Genomic DNA, 6560 nt, shown 5'->3' on the forward strand with positions numbered 1-6560 from the left:
CAAACGCAGAAACATCCTGGTCCCCGAAAGGGAGAGCACCTGCCTTTGCTGACGCCCACGGAAAAGATCCATTTAGTGATGTTTGACCCGGAAGAATGGGTTCGTGTCTATCGAACCTGCCGCCCCTCCTCAAGTGGGGGGAACACAGGCCCGACACCAGAAAACACCAGAACCCACCTTTTCAGGGAGACGCGACAGATGGCAAGTCTTCAGATATAGGCGCCTCTGAGCATATCAGCTGAGAATGTGCTATTTTCCGATCTTAGTGATTTTATTTTATTTATTTATTTTTTTTAATTTTTAATTTATTTATTTGACAGAGAGAGACACAGTGAGAGAGGGAACACAAGCAGGGGGAGTGGGAGAGGGAGAAGCAGGCTCCCCACTGAGCAGGGAGCCCAATGCGGGGCTCGATCCCAGGACCCTGGGATCATGACCTGAGCTGAAGGCAGACGCCTAACGACTGAGCCACCCAGGCGCCCCAGATCTTTGTGATTTTAAAACGGATCTTCATTTCAACCATACTTATTAAGCGGAAGATTCCGGCAATTTTGGATGGGCCTCGGAGGCAGGTTTCTTTCTTGTCCTCTTCCCTTGGAGGGTCCCTGCCGGGGTTGCCATACTCACAAATGTCTACACCCGAAAGCGAAACAAACACCACTTTAGCAGCAGCAGGCACGCCCGTGATTCTCCCCGGTACCTGGTGCCTGCGAAGTTCGACAGTTTGGGTTAATGATTAAGCGAAGTTACGGGACCTAAGCAAGGCTTTTGCTCCCTACTCCTTCCTCCGTGCAGGCAGGCTCGGCCCAACCACTACCACCTCGGGCATCACCGCGAGCTGGAGCGGAGAGGCCAGGCTCGTCTGCTTAGCGCGCGTGTTCCCATCCGTAAGTGCCAAGCCGTCAGACCGCCTGCGGGCGTGACCTCACAGAAGAGAGAAAGCGGAGATGTGGCCGACAGTTGGCTGGGTGCCACTAATTAGGTGCTGCAAGCCCACCCCTAGCAGACCCAGGCCGCCGGGCTCTAACCCATGTGACAGTTTCCTGCGATGGTGGCATGTGATAGGGTGGCCCGGAGGGTGGGTGTGCGTGCGTGTGCATGCGTGTGCGTGTGCGTGTGCATGCATGGGCGCCATAGGGAGAGACGGTTTTGAGCCAACGTTCCAGCCTCCTCTGGGCAGACCCAGAGCAAGAGCCCCCCCCTCAGATCACACTGTGCCTGAGGATGAAGCGCATGAAGATAAACATGAGAACCAGATTTCTCTAAACACGTTATCTTGCTGTCGGGAAGCTTATAACCTCAACAGGAGCAGTATTCCTCAAACAAAACTGATGGCTAAGAATACACATGAGCCTTCTAGACGAGGTGGAGAGGACGAGAACACTGAGCTGGTGTCTCTGGGGAAGGTCTGGTTCTGGAGGCCAGATTTTAACTAAAATTTGAACGATGGATTCTGTTTCAACAAACAAAGGGAGAGTGGCATTTCAGATGCGTGAGCCAAAAGGAATATTAAATGTTCAATTTCTGAACTAGTTATTCAAAAAATCCTTTGATTTAGGCATTCCAAAGTTGTGACACTGACCAGGTCCTGTCCCACAACAGTGCAGAGCCATCCTGCAACCATGATTCTCGTCCATTGCCAAGACCCCAGCACGGCTCTGGGACTGTCCTAGCCTTGCGGCAACGTGCGCGGCGTGAAGGGGACGGGCCCTCCTCGCTGCCCGTCGGCATTCCACCCCCGCCGCGACTTGTGTGCATTTTCATCTCACAGACGAGAAGAAACCCGGGCTTCCTGGAAGTTACCAAGCTAGCAGCCACCGTGCTTGCTAAGCTTCCATCTTGCCACCTCCAAGTCCAGCTCCAGGGACGAAGGACAGAGATGTGGCGCCTGGAAGCAGTGTCCGTCCTGTGTGGTCTTGCCCCTCCAGCCTCCCAGGCTTCCTCTCCTCCCTGACTCAGGCTCCGGATAAGTCAGGTGCAGATAGTTTCATCTCTATGAAGCTATGGAAAAAGCTCTGTCCCAGACTGCAGTTCCTTCATCTTCCAGAAATCACAGACTCTCTCAGCCCCGGTCTCCACCCGGACACCCTGGGGATGATCACATGTATCCCGCGTAGACAGCATTTTGAGGACGTGCAGGTGGATTGTGTAAACACACATTTTAAAGTGCATTTGTTTATGGATTAAACCTACTTAGACAGTGCCCGGTGGGGGCCGGGAATAATGTTAGCCAAGGGGTGAGAGTGAACATAATACATTTTCTCTCTCTCTCTCACGGAGCACAGTTAGGCAGAGGAGGGCAGACCGGACATTTACCCGGACCCAGAAACAAGCATGCTGTGAATGGCGGCGTGTGAAGGGAGAGGAGCACGAGTGTCTCATTTGATGGTCATCATCGGGATCCTTGTTTTTGAAAGCATTACAGTTAAGCTAATATCCAAAGGGTGGTTTGGGTGAGTCCAAGCAGAGGGAGGGAGGCGGCCTTCCGAGAGCCGGGAACCGCATGGGGAAGCAGAGGAGAGCAGCTGAGGGTGCAGCCCGGAGCCTCCAGAACCATGAGGGGAACCTGGGTTTTATTTGAAAAGCAAAGGGAAGCCACGGAATGATCCTGTGATGGCATAACTCATCTCTCCTACGAGACTGCCAACTCTGCAAGGCTGGAAACCCACAGGGACGTGTTGCGGTCTCTCCCACAGCGGCAGATACTGTGATTTGCTAACTAAATATTTGCTAATTGGAATGTCCTAAGTTACAGAGATAGCGAGGGTACTTTATGAGCTAGTTCCCTCAAGCTCTGCCGCAACTTGAAAGGTCCTTGAGCTGCACAAAGAATAGAATGTTAACTTTGTTCCATCGAGCGAGGTACGTTTTAAAATTAGAGGCAAACTCCTCACCCAGTACAGTCCATGTGTATATTGGAGGAATGATGAACAACATGTTACATTTCCTTCCTTTTGAAGTGCTTCAGATTTGGTTTTTCTTGTTCCCTTCGGGGTTTTCAGGATATTACAGCAGAGCTGGTGAATGTTTTGCGTCGCCCTTGGCTGTCACTTCACAGAAGGAGACACATAGAAAGGCCCCAGGGCACGGGTCCTGATGCCTGGACTGGGACCAGCAGCCTCGTCGAGCAGGTGGGCACGGAGGGGAGTCCCCCAAAATGGTCCCTGTGTCCTCGCTTCCCCCACCTTCACTTTTGGTGCCTCCCACCCGAGGAGGATCCCGTGGTATCTCTTTTCACAGAAGGTTCTGTAAAAAGGAAAAGCTCAAATTCTCATCATGTTTTAATACTTCCTTCTGTAAATTCTTTTTTTTTTTTTTTTTTTTAGAGAGAGAGATGGGGGAAGGGGCAGAGAGAGAGTGAGAGAATCCCAAGGAGACCGCACGCTCTGCACAGAGCCTGACGCGGGGCTCAATCTCACGACCCTGAGATCACGACATGAGCCAGAATCAAGAGTCGGAGGCTTAACCCACTGAGCCACCCAGGTGTCCCTATAAATTCACTGTTGTAACAATGAGACATAAAAATGGGTTTGACACAAAATTCTCTCCGAGCAGTCTCTGAGTCTGTTCTTCTCCATCCTGAGTAAAAAATGCTGAGGGGTTTGTTTTGCTTTTACCCTCATGTGAGAAATGCCTTGTTGTGAGAATATTTTTAGTGTTATCATTTGGGGATGGGGAGTTTTTGGGGGTCAGGGAACAGTAGGGTGCTATTAAAGAAAACTGAACTTTTTACAGTACTAGGAACTCCATTGACAGAAAGCACAGTGTCAGGTATGGTTCGTCCTGTGAGGATGGACAGGGCGGCGAGGGGCCCGCAGCAGGGAGCCCGTCCTGACGAGGGGTCTGCCTCTGCATGTGGACGCGGGGACCCACATGAACGATTTTAAGCCACTGTGGCTGTTCACACTTGTCCGGTTCCTGCCGTGACCAGACCTGGGAGGGACCAGACTGGGGTTTCTTCCCTAGCGATGTTACCACCAGGGATACGGCGGCCAGAAAGCAACTCACAGGCCTCCTGGCGACGTTTATTATTAAGTGGGCACGGAAGGCAGTGATCTGGCCTTTTTGGTGCATTTGGGGGCAAGGGCCCCTCTGGTTTTCTGGAGGCAGTCCAACGCGTGTTCTGTGCGGAGGGAATACTGGGACAGCATCTGAGGACAAGACCGGCTGGGCTGGGGTCTTCAGCCGTTTCTGCTCCCGTGGCCTGAAGGAATTCCGGACAGAATGTGCTTCCTCACACATTTACGTTGAAAATGAGCATTTTATCACATCTCACAGCTGCATGGATGAACTTTCCATTATAATGTGTATTGTGGTATATTTGTTCTAAACATAGTTTTGTTAAAACGGTGGAGTTGAAGGTGTTTTCTGTCCCATTCGTGGAAAGTGAGCATCACATACTCTAACAGGATGAGCCGGTCTCCAAGGTCAAACCCGGTGGCTACCCTGGGCTCGTTTTTGGCAGGAGATGTCTGGCTTGGTTTTGTACTTCAATGAAACATTGAAGGACAGCCGTGTTCTTCTGGGTCCGTCCTAAGGGGGGTTGGCAGGTCAGCGCGAGAGCCGCCGTGTCTGTCGCCTGCATGACATCGGGGGGCTGCCCCTCAGCGCCTCCTGCCGTGGCTTCCTTGGCGTGTCGTCAAAGGGCTCCGGCTGCCACGGGCCCAGAAGGGTTTCCCTCCAAGCCTGGCTCCAGTCCAGTCAAGGGGTGTGCGTGTGACCCTCTGGTACAGTGGGAGACGAGGTGGGCAAACGTGAGGGGGCGTTATGGGAAGGGGGCCTGGGGGTGCCATTTCAAACCAAAGGAAAGAGACTCCATGCAACATAAGGATTTGCAAAACAGCTCCATTATGGGCTCTCCTCCCCACAGACTACTGGACAGTCTCCTACACGTGGGGCGCACGTGCTCCTGGCTGAGACCGCCTGCCGGCCGCAGCTCCCCTGAAGACAGGGACAAGGCATCTTCATGAATGACAAGATACAGCAAATGCACTGGAAAGGGGTGGAGCCCAGAACAATTGTAGACGATGCATTTGATTTTTGCTCTTGTTTTGATATGTGACTTGTGACATCGGAGTGCAGATGCTCTTCCGCACCTGGATGCTGGGGTCGGCCTCCGGCCCCACCTGACCCTCCTTCCTGCCTGCCTCCCTGACTCTGATCTTCTTCCTCCCTTGTGCATTCGCTCCCATTCTCCCTTTTTTCCCAGGGGCGTCTCTCTGGCAGCTTCCCACTGTCTCCATCATCAACTTCCTCCTCTCCTCGGCACGGATCCCATCACCATGGAAACGGGCCATCATCTCTCCCTTCCCAGACCCACCTTCCCCTGACTCCATCTCCCCTCCAGCTTCTCTCTGCAGAAGAGTTGCTTCCGCTCCCTGTCTAAATTCTCTCCCCGTCCTCTCCCCAATGCACCCAGATCATACTTTCATGCCCTTCTGCACAGAGCTGCTCTCATCAAGGCCCCCTGCAGCTGCCCATTCTCAGCCCGCAGCTCAGCTGACCCCTCCACGCTGTTCCGTCTGCCTCACTGATCCCAGGACACCACACCTTCTCGTCTCTCTTCCTGTGACACTGCTGTCTCTGTCCCCTCTCCTTTGCTGGCCGTTTCTCTTCTCCTTGACTTCCTCGTGTTTGAGTGTCCAAGGACCGAGGTCTCGACTTTCTCTTCTCCCAGGCCACCATGCATCTTCCTGCTGATTCCCCTCCAGTCTCGAGGCTTTATTTATTTATTGATTATATCTATTTATTTAATTATTTAAATTCAATTAATTAGCATAGAGTGTACTACTAGTTTCAGAGGTAGAGGTCAGTGATTCATCAGTCCTATGTAACACCCAGTGCTCGTTCCATCACGTGCCCTCCTGAATGCCCATCCCCCAGCTACCCCATCCCCCCACCCCCTCCCCCATCTCCAGGCTTTAAATCTCAACCGTCAGTGTGCACGAGGCCAGCACGTGTGTAACTCTGGCTCAGACCTGGTTCCCGGGCCCCGTCCTTGCTCGACCGCCTGACTTCCCAGTATCTCCAGTTGTCTCTGTGATAGCCCCTCAGACTCAAACACACCCAACACAGCCTCTGATCTGCCCCCGTAAGCTGCCCCACAGCCTTCCCCACCTTCAGCTGGTGGCAGCAACATTCTTCCTATGGTTCAGGCCACAAAACCGTCTGTCAGAAAATGCTTTGGGTTCTGACCTCAGAGTACTTTATGTCTGATATCCAGCCGCTTCTCTCCCCGTCCACTGCTGTCTTCTGCTCTGAGCCCTCACGCACTCTTGCCTGGATTTCTGTGACGGCCTCCTAACTGCTCTGCCTTCATTTCCTCTTGTTCTCCTTATTCTCAACCCAATATCTAGAATGACCTTTTGAAAACTTAAGGCACGTTAAGCCCTTCAATTGTTCACAACCTGCAGAGGTTTGCCATTTTAATCGGAACAAAACCCGGAGTTCTTATAACGCCCATAAGCCCCTAAATCTGACCTCATTTTCAGTGATACTCTCCCTCCCGCTCATGCTGTTCCATCTGCACTGGCTTCCTCCCTATTCTTTAAACATACCAG

The 6560-nt window shown here is 52.4% G+C and overlaps 1 long non-coding RNA gene across 1 annotated transcript; it reads left to right on the forward strand.

Moving 5' to 3' along the window:
* Window positions 1–2619: 2619 nt before the first annotated feature.
* LOC118531147 (uncharacterized) lies at window positions 2620–3541 on the forward strand. Its single transcript, XR_004915008.2, has 3 exons — window positions 2620–2862; window positions 3003–3131; window positions 3327–3541. It is a non-coding gene; the product is annotated as an uncharacterized LOC118531147 (long non-coding RNA).
* Window positions 3542–6560: the final 3019 nt, after the last annotated feature.

This window comes from Halichoerus grypus, chromosome 4 (assembly GCF_964656455.1).
Source record: "Halichoerus grypus chromosome 4, mHalGry1.hap1.1, whole genome shotgun sequence".
In the NCBI taxonomy this organism is placed as follows: Eukaryota; Metazoa; Chordata; class Mammalia; order Carnivora; family Phocidae; genus Halichoerus; species Halichoerus grypus.